This window comes from Pseudophryne corroboree, chromosome 1 (assembly GCF_028390025.1).
Source record: "Pseudophryne corroboree isolate aPseCor3 chromosome 1, aPseCor3.hap2, whole genome shotgun sequence".
Lineage (NCBI taxonomy): Eukaryota > Metazoa > Chordata > Amphibia > Anura > Myobatrachidae > Pseudophryne > Pseudophryne corroboree.
The window spans coordinates 837103785-837122198 of NC_086444.1; the positions used below are offsets into that span (position 1 = coordinate 837103785).

The 18414-nt window shown below is 45.9% G+C and overlaps 1 protein-coding gene across 1 annotated transcript in view; it reads right to left on the bottom strand.

Moving 5' to 3' along the window:
• ARHGAP24 (Rho GTPase activating protein 24) overlaps positions 1–18414 on the bottom strand; it is a 1566862-nt gene that overhangs the window by 1022610 nt on the left and 525838 nt on the right. The gene's annotated exons all lie outside the window — the stretch shown is intronic.

The following is an 18414-nucleotide window of genomic DNA, read 5'->3' on the forward strand; positions in this document are numbered from 1 at the left end:
GTGTTTTTTCTTACTCTTACTCCCACATTAATTGCTGGTACACACAGATGTTTTTCATCCATGTTCAGTCCCAACATATTGTCAAGAAAAAAGTATAACTTTGTTTAACATTGTCCTGATTCCTAGAATTTTGTTAAAACTTAAGCACGGTGTTCATTTTACTGCTTTAAACAGCAAAAATGCCAAATATATGGGAATGTCTTTCTCTCAACACACTAGAAATGGTTATTTTTTTTGTCTATGTAATGCAGAAGTAAAGATGTTGCAGAGAAAACTTTTCCCATTAAAATAAGAATTTACTTACCGATAATTCTATTTCTCGTAGTCCGTAGTGGATGCTGGGGACTCCGTCAGGACCATGGGGAATAGCGGCTCCGCAGGAGACAGGGCACAAAAATAAAGCTTTAGGATCAGGTGGTGTGTACTGGCTCCTCCCCCTATGACCCTCCTCCAAGCCTCAGTTAGGATACTGTGCCCGGACGAGCGTACACAATAAGGAAGGATATTGAATCCCGGGTAAGACTCATACCAGCCACACCAATCACACCGTATAACTTGTGATCTGAACCCAGTTAACAGTATGACAAACGTAGGAGCCTCTGAACAGACGGCTCACAACAATAACAACCCGAATTTGTTTGTAACAATAACTATGTACAAGTATTGCAGACAATCCGCACTTGGGATGGGCGCCCAGCATCCACTACGGACTACGAGAAATAGAATTATCGGTAAGTAAATTCTTATTTTCTCTAACGTCCTAAGTGGATGCTGGGGACTCCGTCAGGACCATGGGGATTATACCAAAGCTCCCAAACGGGCGGGAGAGTGCGGATGACTCTGCAGCACCGAATGAGAGAACTCAAGGTCCTCCTCAGCCAGGGTATCAAATTTGTAGAATTTTGCAAACGTGTTTGCCCCTGACCAAGTAGCAGCTCGGCAGAGTTGTAATGCCGAGACCCCCCGGGCAGCCGCCCAGGATGAGCCCACTTTCCTTGTGGAATGGGCCTTGACAGATTTAGGTTGTGGCAAGCCTGCCACAGAATGTGCAAGTTGAATTGTGCTACAAATCCAACGAGCAATCGTCTGCTTAGAAGCAGGAGCACCCATCTTGTTGGGTGCATACAATATAAACAGTGAGTCAGACTTTCTGACTCCCGCCGTTCTTGAAATATATATTTTCAATGCCCGGACCACGTCCAACAACTTGGAATCCTCCAAATCGTTAGTAGCCGCAGGCACCACAATAGGCTGGTTCAGGTGAAACGCTGACACCACCTTAGGCAGAAAATGAGGACGCGTCCGCAGTTCTGCCCTGTCCGTATGGAAAATCAGATATGGGCTCTTATATGATAAAGCCGCCAATTCTGATACTCTCCTGGCTGAAGCCAGGGCCAGTAACATGGTTACTTTCCATGTAAGATACTTCAACTCCACCGATTTGAGCGGCTCAAACCAATGGGATTTGAGAAAATCCAAGACTACATTAAGATCCCACGGTGCCACTGGGGGCACAACCGGGGCTGTATATGTAGTACTCCTTTTACAAAAGTCTGGACTTCAGGAACTGAAGCCAATTCTTTCTGGAAGAAAATCGACAGGGCCGAAATTTGAACCTTAATGGACCCCAATTTGAGGCCCATAGACAATCCTGTTTGCAGGAAATGTAGGAATCGACCCAGTTGAAATTCCTCCGTGGGGGCCTTCCTGGCCTCACACCACGCAACATATTTTCTCCAAATGCGGTGATAATGTTGTGCAGTCACCTCCTTCCTGGCTTTTACCAGTGTAGGAATGACCTCTTCCGGAATGCCTTTTTCCCTTAGAATTCGGCGTTCAACCGCCATGCCATCAAACGCAGCCGCGGTAAGTCTTGGAATAGACACGGTCCCTGCTGAAGCAGGTCCCGTCTTAGAGGTAGAGGCCACGGATCCTCCGTGAGCATCTCTTGAAGTTCCGGGTACCAAGTTCTTCTTGGCCAATCCGGAGCCACTAGTATCATTCTTACTCCCTTTTGCCGTATAATTCTCAGTACTTTTGGTATGAGAGGCAGAGGAGGGAACACATACACTGACTGGAACACCCACGGTGTTACCAGAGCGTCCACAGCTATTGCCTGAGGGTCTCTTGACCTGGCGCAATACCTGTCCAGTTTTTTGTTGAGGCGGGACGCCATCATATCCACCATTGGTTTTTCCCAACGGTTCACAATCATGTGGAAGACTTCTGGATGAAGTCCCCACTCTCCCGGGTGTAGATCGTGTCTGCTGAGGAAGTCTGCTTCCCAGTTGTCCACTCCCGGAATGAATACTGCTGACAGTGCTATCACATGATCTTCCGCCCAGCGAAGAATCCTTGCAGCTTCTGCCATTGCTGTCCTGCTTCTTGTGCCGCCCTGTCTGTTTACGTGGGCGACTGCCGTGATGTTGTCCGACTGGATCAACACCGGCTGACCCTGAAGCAGGGGTTTTGCCAGACTTAGAGCATTGTAAATCGCTCTTAGCTCCAGTATATTTATGTGAAGAGACATCTCCAGGCTTGACCATACTCCCTGGAAGTTTCTTCCCTGTGTGACCGCTCCCCAGCCTCTCAGACTGGCATCCGTGGTCACCAGGACCCAGTCCTGTATGCCGAATCTGCGGCCCTCTAACAGATGAGCACTCTGCAACCACCACAGAAGAGACACCCTTGTCCGTGGCGATAAGGTTATCCGCTGATGCATCTGCAGATGCGATCCGGACCATTTGTCCAGCAGATCCCACTGAAAAGTTCGTGCGTGGAATCTGCCGAATGGAATCGCTTCGTAAGAAGCCACCATCTTTCCCAGGACTCTTGTGCATTGATGCACAGACACTGTCCCTGGTTTTAGGAGGTTCCTGACAAGTTCGGATAACTCCCTGGCTTTCTCCTCCGGAAGAAACACCTTTTTCTGAACCGTGTCCAGAATCATTCCCAGGAACAGCAGACGTGTCGTCGGGGTCAACTGAGATTTTGGAAAATTCAGAATCCACCCGTGTTGTTGCAGCACTAGTTGGGTTAGTGCTACTCCGTCCTCCAGCTGTTCTCTGGACCTTGCCCTTATCAGGAGATCGTCCAAGTAAGGGATAATTAATACGCCTCTTCTTCGCAGAAGAATCATCATTTCGGCCATTACCTTGGTAAAGACCCGAGGTGCCGTGGACAATCCAAACGGCAGCGTCTGAAACTGATAATGACAGTTTTGCACCACGAACCTGAGGTACCCTTGATGTGAAGGGCAAATTGGGACATGCAGGTAAGCATCCTTTATGTCCAGGGACACCATAAAGTCCCCTTCTTCCAGATTCGCTATCACTGCTCTGAGTGACTCCATCTTGAACTTGAATTTTTGTATGTACGGGTTCAAAGATTTCAGATTTAGAATAGGTCTTACCGAGCCGTCCGGCTTCGGTACCACAAATAGCGTGGAGTAATACCCCTTTCCCTGTTGTAGGAGGGGTACCTTGACTATCACCTGCTGAGAAAACAGCTTGTGAATGGCTTCCAATACCGTCGCCCTGTCTGAGGGAGACGTTGGCAAAGCAGACTTTAGGAACCGGCGAGGGGGAGACTTCTCGAATTCCAACCTGTAACCCTGAGATACTACCTGCAGAATCCAGGGGTCCACCTGTGAGCAAGCCCACTGTGCGCTGAAATTCTTGAGTCGACCCCCCACCGCTCCTGAGTCCGCTTGTAAGGCCCCAGCGTCATGCTGAGGGTTTTGCAGAACCCTGGGAGGGCTTCTGTTCCTGGGCAGGGGCTGCTTGCTGCCCTCTCTTACCCCTTCCTCTGCCCCGAGGCAGATATGACTGTCCTTTTGTCCGCTTGTTCTTATAGGACCGAAAGGACTGCGGCTGAAAAGACGGTGTCTTTTTCTGTTGGGAGGGGGTCTGAGGTAAAAAGGTGGATTTTCCGGCAGTTGCCGTGGCCACCAGATCCGATAGACCGACGCCAAATAATTCCTCCCCTTTATACGGCAATACTTCCATATGTCGTTTGGAATCCGCATCACCTGACCACTGTCGCGTCCATAAACTCCTTCTGGCAGATATGGACATCGCATTTACTCTCGATGCCAGAGTGCAAATATCTCTCTGCGCATCTCGCATATAAAGGAAAGCATCCTTTAATTGCTCTATAGTCAATAAAATACTGTCCCTATCCAGGGTATCAATATTTTCAGTCAGGGAATCCAACCAGACGACCCCAGCACTGCACATCCAGGCTGAGGCGATGGCTGGTCGCAGTATAACACCAGTATGTGTGTATATACTTTTTAGGGTAGTTTCCAGTCTCCTATCCGCTGGATCCCTGAGGGCGGCCGTATCAGGAGACGGTAACGCCACTTGTTTTGATAAGCGTGTGAGCGCCTTATCCACCCTAGGGGGTGTTTCCCAGCGCGCCCTAACCTCTGGCGGGAAAGGGTATAATGCTAATAACTTTTTTGAAATTAGCATTTTTCTATCTGGGTTAACCCACGCTTCATCACATACATCATTTAATTCCTCTGATTCAGGAAAAACTACAGGTAGTTTTTTCACCCCCCACATAATACCCCTTTTTGTGGTACTTGCAGTATCAGAGATATGCAAAGCCTCCTTCATTGCCGTGATCATATAACGTGTGGCCCTACTTGAAAATACGTTTGTTTCATCACCGTCGACACTAGATTCAGTGTCTGTGTCTGGGTCTGTGTCGACCGACTGAGGTAAAGGGCGCTTTACAGCCCCTGACGGTGTCTGAGACGCCTGGGCAGGTACTAACTGGTTTGCCGGCCGTCTCATGTCGTCAACTGATTTTTGTAATGTGCTGACATTATCACGTAATTCCATAAACAAAGCCATCCATTCCGGTGTCGACTCCCTGGGGGGTGACATCACCATTATCGGCAATTGCTCTGCCTCCACACCAACATCGTCCTCATACATGTCGACACACACGTACCGACACACAGCAGACACACAGGGAATGCTCTTATCGAAGACAGGACCCCACTAGCCCTTTGGGGAGACAGAGGGAGAGTTTGCCAGCACACACCCAAGCGCTATAATATATATGGGAACAACCTTATATAAGTGTTGTTCCTTATAGCAGCTTAAATATATCCAATATATCGCCAAAAAATGCCCCCCCTCTCTGTTTTACCCTGTTTCTGTAGTGCAGTGCAGGGGAGAGTCCTGGGAGCCTTCCTCACAGCGGAGCTGAGCAGGAAAATGGCGCTGTGTGCTGAGGAGAATAAGCCCCGCCCCCTATTTCGGCGGGCTTTCCTCCCGTAGTTTTAGATAACTGGCATGGGTTAAATACATACATATAGCCTCAATGGCTATATGTGATGTATTCTTTTGCCATAAGTTATTAGAATATTGCTGCCCAGGGCGCCCCCAGCAGCGCCCTGCACCCTCCGTGACCGCTTGGTGTGAAGTGTGTGACAACAATGGCGCACAGCTGCAGTACTGTGCGCTACCTTCATGAAGACTGAAGAACCTTCTGCCGCCTGTTTTCGGACCTTCAATCTTCAGCATCTGTAAGGGGGGTCGGCGGCGCGGCTCCGGGACGAACCCCAGGGTGAGACCTGTGTTCCGACTCCCTCTGGAGCTAATGGTGTCCAGTAGCCTAAGAATCCAATCCATCCTGCACGCAGGTGAGTTGAAATTCTCTCCCCTAAGTCCCTCGATGCAGTGAGCCTGTTGCCAGCAGGACTCACTGAAAATAAAAAACCTAAAAAACTTTTTCTAAGCAGCTCTTTAGGAGAGCCACCTAGATTGCACCCTGCTCGGACGGGCACAAAAACCTAACTGAGGCTTGGAGGAGGGTCATAGGGGGAGGAGCCAGTACACACCACCTGATCCTAAAGCTTTATTTTTGTGCCCTGTCTCCTGCGGAGCCGCTATTCCCCATGGTCCTGACGGAGTCCCCAGCATCCACTTAGGACGTTAGAGAAAGATAATTAATCAACAAATCACGAGCTACAAGCTACATACATCTACATGTTTCGTAGTACTAAACTTTGGAGTAGTGTTTATTCAGCCACATCATTTAACACGTGCTTTGTATTGTAGGAATTATTATTGATCTCGAGGGCATATTTATATGGAAGGCTCCGTGAGCAATTTATACCATGTATGTAAACATTGCTTATCTGTTTTGGTATTTTTAGTGGGTATCCACCCTTACTAGCTGTTGTCTTTTTGATAGTGTACATTGGGGGTCATTCTGAGTTGATCGCCAATTTTCGCAGCGCAGCAATCAGGTTACTACTGCGCATGCGTATGCACTGCAATGCGCACGCGCGTCGTACGGGTACAAACAGCATTGTTGCTGTGCAATGCTTCCATTCGCACAGCCATTCGCAAGGAGATTGACAGGAAGAAGGCGTTTATGGGTGTCAACTGACCGTTTTCTGGGAGTGGTAGGGAAAAAGCAGGCGTGTCCAAGCGTTTGCAGGGCGGGTGTCTGACGTCAATTCCGGGACTGAACAGGCTGTTCAGACCTACTCAGAAACTGCAAGAAACTTTTTCGTGCCGCTCGGCTGCACATGCGATCGTACACTTGCAAAGCAAAAATACACTCCCCCGTGGTCGGCGACTATGTGTTTGCACGGCTGCTAAAAGTAGCTAGCGAGCGATCAACTCAGAATGCGGCCCCTTGTTTTTTGTTATAGTGTTCTATCATTACGCCACGTCCCTGGGTTGGCCACGTTTACGGACAGGTGACATGTAAGTTCTGTGTGTTAGATCAAACTGTTTGGGTTGAACATGGTGAAGTACTGTATTTATGCCTCCTCACTTGGTCCTTGGGAAATGGTTTCTTTTCCGTGTTGTATATGTATTGTACTTTGATTTACCGGCAATGGGGACTGGGAGGCTTAAAGTTCGTTCCTTATGTCTTGTGTTTTTTTCCACAGATCTGTTATACTAATATTTCTGTGTGAGAATTGTTTTCTGATATGTTGACCTAAGCCAGGCTTGAGAAAGATTCAAGTGTTGAATCGAAACGTTGACTGATGGCTAGGATTTGAACTAATTTTATATATTAAAAAGTTTGAAGATTCCCACTTTTTGATTTGTGAGTGCCCCACCACCACAAGATATATATATATATATATATATATATATATATATATGTAATAGATATTCGGTAATTCGAGATATTCGGTAATTCAATTAATTTCAAATTTGCTTTATTCAGCTGCAACTGTATTGCCCACCCTAAAGTGAAAATCCTGACATCACATGATTCATTTTGTGCCTTTTCAGATTTTGCACGGGTTTGTGAGAAAAACAACCTCACAATACATTTTTTGCAATAGGTAAATATAAATGAATCATACATATTCCAATTCAAAACCCAGAGAAATGATAACACCCTATTCCACATATTGTACGGCTGTGTGACACAGAGAAGCAGCATGTACATGTACAGCATACCTACCTACTTTCTAATTCTCCTCTCCGGGAGAAGCCCGCAGAGGAGACGATGCAGGAGACTTCGGGGGGTGGGACCAGGCTGTGACATCACGAAGCCCTGCCCCCACATCGAAAAATGCTGTGATTCGCGGGTCCGCGGGAAGGGGGTGGGGCTAAAATGACACGATTCGCATAATTTGAACCCCTGCCTCTCCCCACGGCCCCGCAAATATAGGAGAGTATGTCTCCATCCTGCCTGCATCACTAGGGTGCGAGCAGGATGTGGGAGACCTGCCTACTCTTCCAGGGGTGCGGGGGGTTATTTAAAAAAACGGGAGCCTCCCGCAGCTTTCCGGGAGAGTAGGCAAGTATGATGTACAGCCAGTCAACCCGCTCTTCAGCCTTTGAATTGTACCAGCCTGAGGGGCAGATACACCTGGGTTGCTGACAATTAGACTAGTCTATCCAGAAGCATAACTCCCAGAGGCAATGTTGATGCCTGCCTGTGGGCTCCAAGCCCTGAAGGAGCACCTACATCTACAGCAGCACCTGTGTGGTTCACTGTGGGATCCAAGTGTGACTGCTGCTCTTCCAACAAAGCTCTGCTGTGCTCTTACTGCTGCTGCAGAGTTAATTGGCTCTGTCCCAGGACCCCTGCTAACAACTGCAATATGGGACAGGACACCTCCTGTCTGGTACCACTCTGCCTGAGCTGCAGCAAGCGACGGGACTCAGCAGTGAAAGCTGATTCTGCATGCTGCAAGCAGTTGAATCTTGTGAGTAGGACCCTGATGCACTGGCCATTGTCACACAGCTTAGCTGGAGCCCTGCCAATTCACTGTGGACACCGGTCCCTGAAGACCAGCTGAGAGCGCTATGTGTTTAATTATGTAAATCGTGTGAGTTTATATACAAGTAGGAGGGCACCAAGCTCCAACTTGCATCTCGGTGACTAAGATGAATTTACGCCCCTGGGTCTACTATGCCGTAAACCGGACTAAATGTGAAATGGCATAATCCTGGATAGGATTCTTCTTACAGTGTGGCAACAATGAAAAAGATCATCTCTGGCATCAATAATAGATCCTAACTGTTTAATCAAGCTTGGAGCCCTTGGCTTTCTTATAACAAACAACAATTTACTACACTTATGTCTCTCCTCCCTTTAGGGGCATATTTATCACAATCTGCAATTTAGATGCAGTTGTGATGCGATCATTTTGCCTAATATCGCATTGTGAATTTAGGAAATATTGCATTAATGTATTAAAATGTATTAAATTAAAATGCTGGGAAGAAAGCCCTGTCTCAGTGAGGTTTCCGCATCAGGCTTTTGCATACGTGAAAGCCTTTACTTGCAGAGACACACTTTGCACATGGCCGGTAAGGCAGTAGTGCCCATTAAGTACAGACGGGGCATGCAGCCAGTGTCTATCACAGAACACTGGCTGCGTGCATAAAGAAAAAATATATATAGTAAAAAAATGAAATAGAAATATGCTTAGATGCACCCAGGGACTGTGATCAGTGAGCTGGTCTGTTCAATCAACTGGGGTGCTGTGAAAGTCTATTCTATATCTTTCTTCTTTCTCTGTGATCAGGCTGTGGCATGGGCGTAACTATAGTGGGTGCAAGGGGAGCCATTGCTATGGGGCCTAGATCCTTAGGAGGGCCAGGACTCAAGTTATAAAGTTGCATACAAATTTCCCAGATTTGCCAGCTAAGCAATTGGGTCTGATCCATTGCCCAGCCTGAATTGTGTGACATTACATTTTCAGCGAGAGGAGTGTGTAGTGGATGTTATGGGGTATATGCAATTGACCGTTTTTGGATGCGACCGTTTTTGGATGCAACACAATTCGACAGTTGAATCCCAGCTGCCGGGACCCGAATTCGACATATTCAATAAAAAACGGATTCGACAGTCCCGCTGTCGAAAAACGGACCAATTGACGATAGTGTGCGTCCTGGATTCAACTTCATGGACGGCACAAAAGTGTTCAAAAAACCCTGAAAAAAATTGCATGGGGTCCCCCCTCCTAAGCATAACCAGCCTCTGGCTCCTTGAGCCAGTCCTGGTTGCAAAAATACGGGGGGAAAAATGACAGGGGATCCCCCGTATTTTAACAACCAGCACCGGGCTCTGCGTCCGGTCCTGGTGCAAAAAAATATGGGGGACAAAAGACGTAGGGGTCCACCGTATTTTTAACACCAGCACCGGGCTCCACTAGCTAGAGAGATAATGCCACAGCCGGGAGACACTTTTATACCGGTCCCTGCGGCCGTGGCATTAAAACCCCAACTAGTCACCCCTGGCCGGGGTACCCTGGAGGAGTGGGGACCCCTTAAATCAAGGGGTCCCCCCCTCCAGCCACCCAAGGGCCAGGGGTGAAGCCCGAGGCTGTCCCCCCATCCAAGGGCGGCGGATGGGAGGCTGATAGCCAAGTGTCAGAAAAAAGAATATTGTTATTTGTAGCAGAACTACAAGTCCCAGCAAGCCTCCCCCACAAGCTGGTACTTGGAGAACCACAAGTACCAGCATGCGGGGGGGGAGCGGGCCTGCTGGTACCTGCAGTTATACTACAAAAAAAATACCCAAATAAAAACAGTACACACACACCGTGACAGTACAACTTTATTACATACATGCACACCGACATACACACATACTTACCTATGCTGACACGAGGCTCGGCCCCCTTCTCCACGTAGAATCCACGGGGCACCTGTAAATAAAATTATACTCACAACAATCCTGTGTAGATCGGTCCTCTTCAGAGTTTGTAATCCACGTACTTGGCAAAATAAAAAACGCCAAACACGGACCATGCACTGAAAGGGACCCCTTTCCCTGACTGCCAGGACCCCCCGTGACTGCTGTCAAAGAGGGTCCCTTGAGCCAATCAGGGAGCGCCACGTCGTGGCACTCTCCTGATTGGCTGTGCGCGTCTGAGCTCTCAGGCGGCGCATAGCGCATAGGCGCTCCATTATATTCAATGGTGGGAACTTTGCGGTCAGCAGTTGACCTCGAGGTTACTCGCGGTCAACCACTGACCGCAAAGTTCCCACCATTGAATATAATGGAGCGCCTATGCGCTATGCGCCACCTGACAGCTCAGACGCGCACAGCCAATCAGGAGAGTGCCACGACGTGGCGCTCCCTGATTGGCTCAAGGGACCCTCTTTGACAGCAGTCACGGGGGGTCTCGACAGTCGGGGAAAGGGTTCCCATGTGTAAACATGGGACCCCTTTCAGTGCATGGTCCGTGTTTCGCGTTTTTTTATTTTGCCAAGTACGTGGATTACAAACTCTGAAGAGGACCGATCTACACAGGATTGTTGTGAGTATAATTTTATTTACAGGTACCCCGTGGATTCTACGTGGAGAAGGGGACCGAGCCTCGTGTCAGCATAGGTAAGTATGTGTGTATGTCGGTGTGCATGTATGTAATAAAGTTGTACTGTCACGGTGTGTGTGAACTGTTTTTATTTGGGTATTTTTTTTGCAGTAGAACTACAGGTACCAGCAGGCCCATTTCCCCCCGCATGCTGGTACTTGTGGTTCTCCAAGTACCAGCTTGTGGGGGAGGCTTGCTGGAACTTGTAGTTCTGCTACAAAAATCAATATTCTTTTTTTTTTACACTTGGCTATCAGCCTCCCATCCGCCGCCCTTGGATGGGTGGGACAGCCTCGGGCTTCACCCCTGGCCCTTCGGTGGCTGGAGGGGGGGACCCCTTGATTTAAGGGGTCCCCACTCCTCCAGGGTACTTCGGCCAGGGGTGACTAGTTGGGGATTTAATGCCACGGCCGCAGGGACCTATATAAAAGTGTCCCCCATCTGTGGCATTATCTCTCTAGCTAGTGGAGCCCGGTGCTGGTGTTAAAAATACGGGGGACCCCTACGTCTTTTGTCCCCCATATTTTCAGCACCAGGACCGGACGCAGAGCCCTGTGCTGGTTGTTAAAATACGGGGGAACCCCTGTCATTTTTCCTCCCGTATTTTTACAACCAGGACCGGCTCAAAGAGCCCGAGGCTGGTTATGCTTAGGAAGGGGGACCCCACGCATTTTTTTCTTGATTTTTAACCCATTCCCACCCCTTCCCACTGAAAAACATGCACTGATCTCTCCATATTATTTAGTCAGTAAAAAAAATATATATATTCTTTTAAAAAATATATTAAATAATACTTGTGGCTCCTAAATAGACAAACCAAGTAGATAATCCCTTCTAATATAAATAGATATGCTAGTAGCAATCAAAAAAACACAAAAAAACATGTTTTTAAAAAATGTTATTATATCACGACAGCAAAATGAGGCGGACTGAAATTGACGAAATGACTGTCGAAAAGCACTGTTGTCGAATCGACATTCTTCAATTGAATATACTTTTGTCGAAAAGCCGCATTTTTACCATTGCAGACATGTCGAATTTTGAAAATGTCGAATTGCAAAAAGTCGAATCTAAAACGGCACTTTTTTTGACGAAAAGTACTGTATTGCATTGTCTAATCCAATTCGACAGGTTTTTTTTGTCGAAAATGCCCCATTTTTCGACATTTGCTGCAATTCGACCGCAATTGCATATGGCCCTATAATGGTAAATGGGCACTGTAGTGTGGCATAATTTGAACTGGAGGTCACTGTAATTTGTCACAGTATCAACTGGAGGGCACTGTAATGTGTAATAACTTGATCTGCTCATTGTAATGTGAAGGACACTGTACTGTCACCTAATAAGAACTGGGGCACTTTAATGTGGCACAATATGAAAGGAGGCACTATAGTGTGGCATAATATGAACTGGTTTACTGTAACATGGCTTAATCTGAACTGAAGGGCACTTTAATGTGGCACAGTATGAACAGGTGGCACTGTAATGTGGCATAATATGAACTGGGGTCACTGTATGTAATAATGTTAATTAATGATTCTGTGTGGCATAATGTGTATTGGCGACGCTACAGTGTAACATCATGTAAACTACAAAAGTCTGATGGTTTATAAAATAAACTAGGGCACTACTATGGGGCATAATGTTAACTAGGGCACTACTATGGTGCATAAAATGAATAACTGCTGCAGAGAGGTGTCAAGAAGCATTTGGCAATCTGGCAAAGTCCGGTGAGAAGAGAAATCACCCTGACCATTGGCCCGATTGCTGGTTATTCTGATGTGTAGCAGGCCTGATAGGGCTGCCATCAGAAATTGTGGGTCCGGGACTGACAAAATAGGCAGGGCCCCCCTACCAGCAGCCTCTCACCTACACCCTGTGTCCTAAAAGCAGCCTCATGTAACTAGGTGTGTGCGGAGGGGGCACCACACATAGCACTGTAGGATAGGGGGCGCTGTTGGCAGCACTTGTCAATTATCTGTTTTAATTACTTCACTTGCAGCTTCCCCCCTTTTAGAAGCCCAGCATCTCCTGACCACCCCTGTCTCCTACCCTGACCCCCTCTGTCACTAATACCTATACAACATTCATGGACTTGACTTGATAGCTCTTTGAACAGTCCTAACTATTTGAAGCTTACCTTGTACTTTGTGAAGGGGTGACCAGCGTTATGACTGGGCACCTCTATGTAGTGTTTGGCTGCAAGGGATTGGATGCACTGCAGGGATACACTGCAGGGATCTGCTCAATTATGGCGCTGATTATTTCTTTACTGGGCACAAATATCTTCATATAGTAAAAAATGTCATAGTTTTTGTGGGCGATCAAGTGGCTTGGTGGGTGAGGTGTTTGGCTGGGATGCAGCAGTTTGTGGGTTTGAGTCCTGGGTGTGGCAGTATATTGAAATGTGTTATTTAATGAGGGGTATTGTGACTGAATGGTGGCAAGATCTTGGGTTGAGTACATGAATGTGGTATAGAGAATTTGCGTCCAAATCCATTTTCTTACAGTATAAAATGTGGGACAGGGCATCATAGAATGGACTTTCTCTGGAATCAATCTTGTTATGCCCCTTCCCCACGAGGTATGTGCCTTATGTCCCTATTGAAAAAATGGGGAGTGGGGGTGGGCGACAACTCTCTTTCTGGCACAGTTATGGCTCTGCCTCTCACCTCCCGTGTCCCTCCAGAATCCTCTGTACTCCCCCTGTATCCCTAAAGCAAACTCACTTCCCCGTATCCCACTCCCTCCAGCAGCTTCTCACCTCCCCATGTCCCACTTCTACCAGAAGCATCTTACCTCCAGTAGCATCGCACCTCCCCCTGTCCATCCAGCAGCCTCTCACCACCCCCTGTCCATCTAGCAGCCTTTCACTTCCCATTGTTTGATCAGCAGCCTCCCACTCCACATACACCCCCCTAGTCAATCCTGCAGCCTCTCATATTTCCCTGTGTACAAACAGCAGGGGCAGATTTTGTATCAGGCCTCTAGCTGACTTTAGCAGGTGGACCAGCAGGAAGCCATGAAGAGAAAGCCCCGGTGGCATGTCAAATCTGACGCTGGTCGCAGGACAATCAGAGCTTGCTGGCTGGAAGCTGGCGGCCTGGTGACAAATCCACACTGCTGCCACCAGGGCCACCTTTTCTGTCTGGGCCCGAGACTGCAGTACATGCAGTCCCCCCAATGGCTGCACTATGGCCTAAAACACACTGGCTACAGTTTAGGCTGTATGGCAGGAGTGGTATTCATGTGACCGGCGGTCGGCAGACTGACAGTCACATGACCTCTTCCTCCATCCCGACGCCTCACTATCCCGATGGTCGGCATGCCGACCAACAGGGACTATTTCCACTCGTGGGTGTCCACGACACCCATAGAGTGGGAATAGAACCCGTGGCGACCGTAGGTCGCCACCGAGACCGCAAGGGGCTTGCTGCACTCGCCCCTCCCCGCCGGGATCCCAGCGTTGGTATGCTGCCGGGATCCCGGCGTCGGTAAGCTGACCGCCGGTCTCCTGACCGCCGGTCAGCCATACTACACCCGTATGGCAGCCATGCCCTGCTATAACTATTTATATATGCATCCAGGGCAGCTGAGATTTCCGGCAGGCCTGCCTGTTGGAGGTGTGTCTATAGGAAGGAGGGTATCCATTCACATGGTCGACCATGTTATGGTCGACAGTCATTAGGTCAACCACTATTTTGTCGACATTGACATGGTCGACATGGACACATGGTCGACACATGAAAATGGTCGACACATGAAAGGTCGACATGAGTTTTTAAACTTTTTTTTCTTTTGGGGAACTTTTCCATACTTTACGATCCACGTGGACTACGATTGGAATGGTAATCTGTGCTGAGCGAAGCGGTAGCGGAGCGAAGCCACTATGCCCAAAGCATGGCGAGCGAAGTGAGCCATGCGAGGGGACCCGGTGCACTAATTGGGGTTCCCAGTCACTTTACGCAAAAAATGACACCAAAAAAAGTAAAAAAACTCATGTCGACCTTTTCATGTGTCGACCTGTCATGTGTCGACCATGTCAATGTCGACCAATAGTGGTCGACCTAATGACTGTCGACCATAACATGGTCGACCATTCATACCGGAACCAGGAAGGAGTGCTTCTACTACCCATAATTCAGTATGAATTTATGGTTGACTTGGTCACAGCATTGGAAGGATGGCAAGGTCACACCTCCCCTGCACTCCCGGGCCTCTTCATGGTTAATATGAGCTTTTCTATATTGCCTACTTGAATCCTTACAACTTTGCTGCTCTTTCATCCAATTTATTTCTACAGCTGAAAAATTATTTTATCTGTCAGGTTTCTGGCTCATCTATCTGCATAGTCTCATGTCGCTGTATGAATTTATGCAGACATTTATGGATATCATGTTTGCTAAGAATTAACAACCCATAATTTTAAAGTGTGGCTTATGAAAAGCCTCTCTTACTGTATGTCGATAATGCTTTTAAACTTCAGATTACTGTAAAGCTGCTAATACAGGTCAGTACATGGCATTACTGAATAGCAGTAGTTAGGAATTAACAATATATTAGGGAGAACATTCATAAAGATATTCATTTTAGCAGCAGGTGAAGAAGTATCAGATTATTTATAAGGGTCAACAGCAATGAATTTCACATTTAATAGTTGTAATATAATTTGCCATTGGGTAATAACTACATAATAAAAGGTCATTCGTTATGGCAATGCGTTTATATTTTGAACAGTTCCAGAAAACATAAGTTTTAGCAAGTTTCACAAACTGTGCATGGTGGAAATTCACTGCAGATGGTGCATATTTTATTGCATATTATTGGTGCACCTATGCACATATGACAGCTATAGCCAAATCAATTAGAATATAAGCCATGTGATAATAAATTCTCTGTTTGGTGCTTACTGTATGTGAGGCTCAGATGAGCAAAATGCTGTAACTGGGTCTGCTCCAGATAGTTAGTTTTGAATAAAGTGCGTGATTGGATGCCTGGCACATAGTGGATCAATTGCGCCAGACTGCAACTCTTTAGCGTTACTACAAAGTGGGCAGGACTAACTGGATATAATCAGATTAGTCTTCCTAGGGCTAGATCAATATTTGTGGGGGCTCCAGGGAAGCTAACCTGTAGGGGCTCCTACCAATAAAATTGTCAATAAGATGTGGTGCCAATTTTATAAAAAAAATAATAATACTGTAATGTGTAAATACTACCAGCACCACAAATGTGTTATACACACTCTAGTGCCCCCACTTTACATTATGTCACCCAGAAACCCCAGTTCACCTATGCCCCAGTGCCCCTCACGCTGGTGATGTAGCTATGTAGGGCTCCTAAACAACTGTCCAAGCCGCCCTGTTGTTAATCAGCTCTGAGTCCTCTACGGTGAAGGATAGCGTGTGCCGAAATGCGCTACATGTATGAAGACTAACAAAATAGTATAGAGTACATCTACAGTAGCATCAAATGTAACAAGGGATTGATTAGGAAGGAAATCGTCTTAAGGAAATACAACTTAATCATGTCTGTAAAGTGTAGAGGATTTCAGAACAAAATAAAGTGAATGGCAAATATGTATTAAATATCGATTTCATTGGATGCAAGATCTAAACTAAAATAGTGCTTCAGTAATGTTGTATAAAAGTTTAATGCTCTCAATTATAAATAATAAATCTAGTCTAAGCAATGTTTATGTGATGATAACTAATAATCACATAAAAAAACAATATGTAATTTTCATTAACCTCTTATGACTAGTTTTAAAGTTCAATGCATGTTTGACTATGTAGCTTATATTTATCACAAATTTGTAATGAGGATTACTTTATATTTTTTTCTTAGTAAAGCAATTCACTGTCACCTTTTCCATGAATAATTTAGCTACTTCTAGTTAAAAGCTTTGGAGTTTAGTGCAAGGATTTGACTTTCACATTAAAATGTTTGCTGTAGAACTATTTTTTTTTTTAACATTATAAATTTGTAATTCTGATAACCTGGAAGCAGAAATACTTGTCACTTATGTATAAAACAGTTCATAGTATCTATTACCATGGACCAATATATGAGCATTTTTGAAATGCATTAGTTACTTATCAGTCCCTAAGACGGCTTTCTCACTGAGAATAATTGTACTTTACTATTGATGCAGATCCGGTAGAGTGTAAGGCTGAAACAATTTGAGCAAGCACTCCATTCCTTAAACACCCACAACAGCTCATGTTTTCAGGGTTTCTTTAAACATGCACAGGTGACTAAGGGATCTATTTACTAAGCCTTGGATGGAGATAAAATCGACAGAGATAAAGTACCAGACAATCAGGTCCTAACTGTCATTTTTCAAACAGCCTGTGGCATGGCAGATAGGAGCTGATTGGCTGGTACTTTATCTCCGTCGACTTTATCTCCATCCAAGGCGGCATCCGGTCTCTAGGTCGACAGTACTTAGGTTGACACTAATTAAGTCGACCACTATTGGTCGACATGGTCTATAGGTCTATATGGTCACTAGGTCGACATGAAGAAGGTCGACATGGAAAAAGATCGACATGAGTTTTTCACGTTTTTTTCATTTTTAAAACTTTTTCATACTTTATGATCCAAGTAGACTATGATTGGGAATGGTAACCTAACGAGCGAAGAAAGCCATGCGAGGGGATACGGTGCACTAATTGGGGTTCCCGGTCACTTTACCAAGAAAACGACACCCCAAAAAACTTAAAAAACTCATGAAGACCTTTTTCCATGTCGACCTTGTTCATGTTGACCTAGTGATCATGTTGACCTATTTCAGGTGTCGACCTAGTCACTGTCGCCCATTAGTGGGCGACCTAGTGACTGTCGACCTAGTTACTGTCTATGCTATGATCCACACCTGGTGCATGAGGACAGCCGTATGTCAGCACCATAACAGGGTGGAAGTGCGCCCTTTGCCGGCCCTTCACCCTAAACCTGTGACATCATGATGTCATACCTAGGGGGTGGGGTTGCCGTTTCTAGTAAGTGGAGCACTGCCCGGAGCATTCTAAGGACGATCTGGTAACCTCCACAGGCTACAGGGTGCCACTGGCCACCAGCGTAATTTTATAATAGTAGTTATAATAGCTTAGGAGGTTGTATTGCACAAACTAAATGAATGCTGATGTTGGGTACATCCCTAAATGGTTCCTGTATCGAAACAGTTGGGGTTCAACCTAAACACTTACAAAATTGTATATAAATTTCAAAGAAGGTAATTTTTTTTAAGGAAATGTTGATTTTTCTATAAAAAAGTATTTTTGTTAATTATCAATAAAAAAATGTGGTATAGTTCCACATATACTGTATAAGAACTCAGCAAAATATATTTTAAAATACATAAATATTTTGATAGAAGTTACAAAAAAACTGTGGTTAAAGTTGTTGCCATATGATGAGTGTTGACTAAAATGTAACCTACTGTAAATGTCATTATTTATAATCTTGGACTAATATTAATTACTTCCTACAAATGAAAACAAATCATTGGAGCAAAATTCTCCATTAGAAGTATGTATTAAGAATTACATAGTACATAGAGTGCATTTGAAGTACATATGTAGTAATAATGA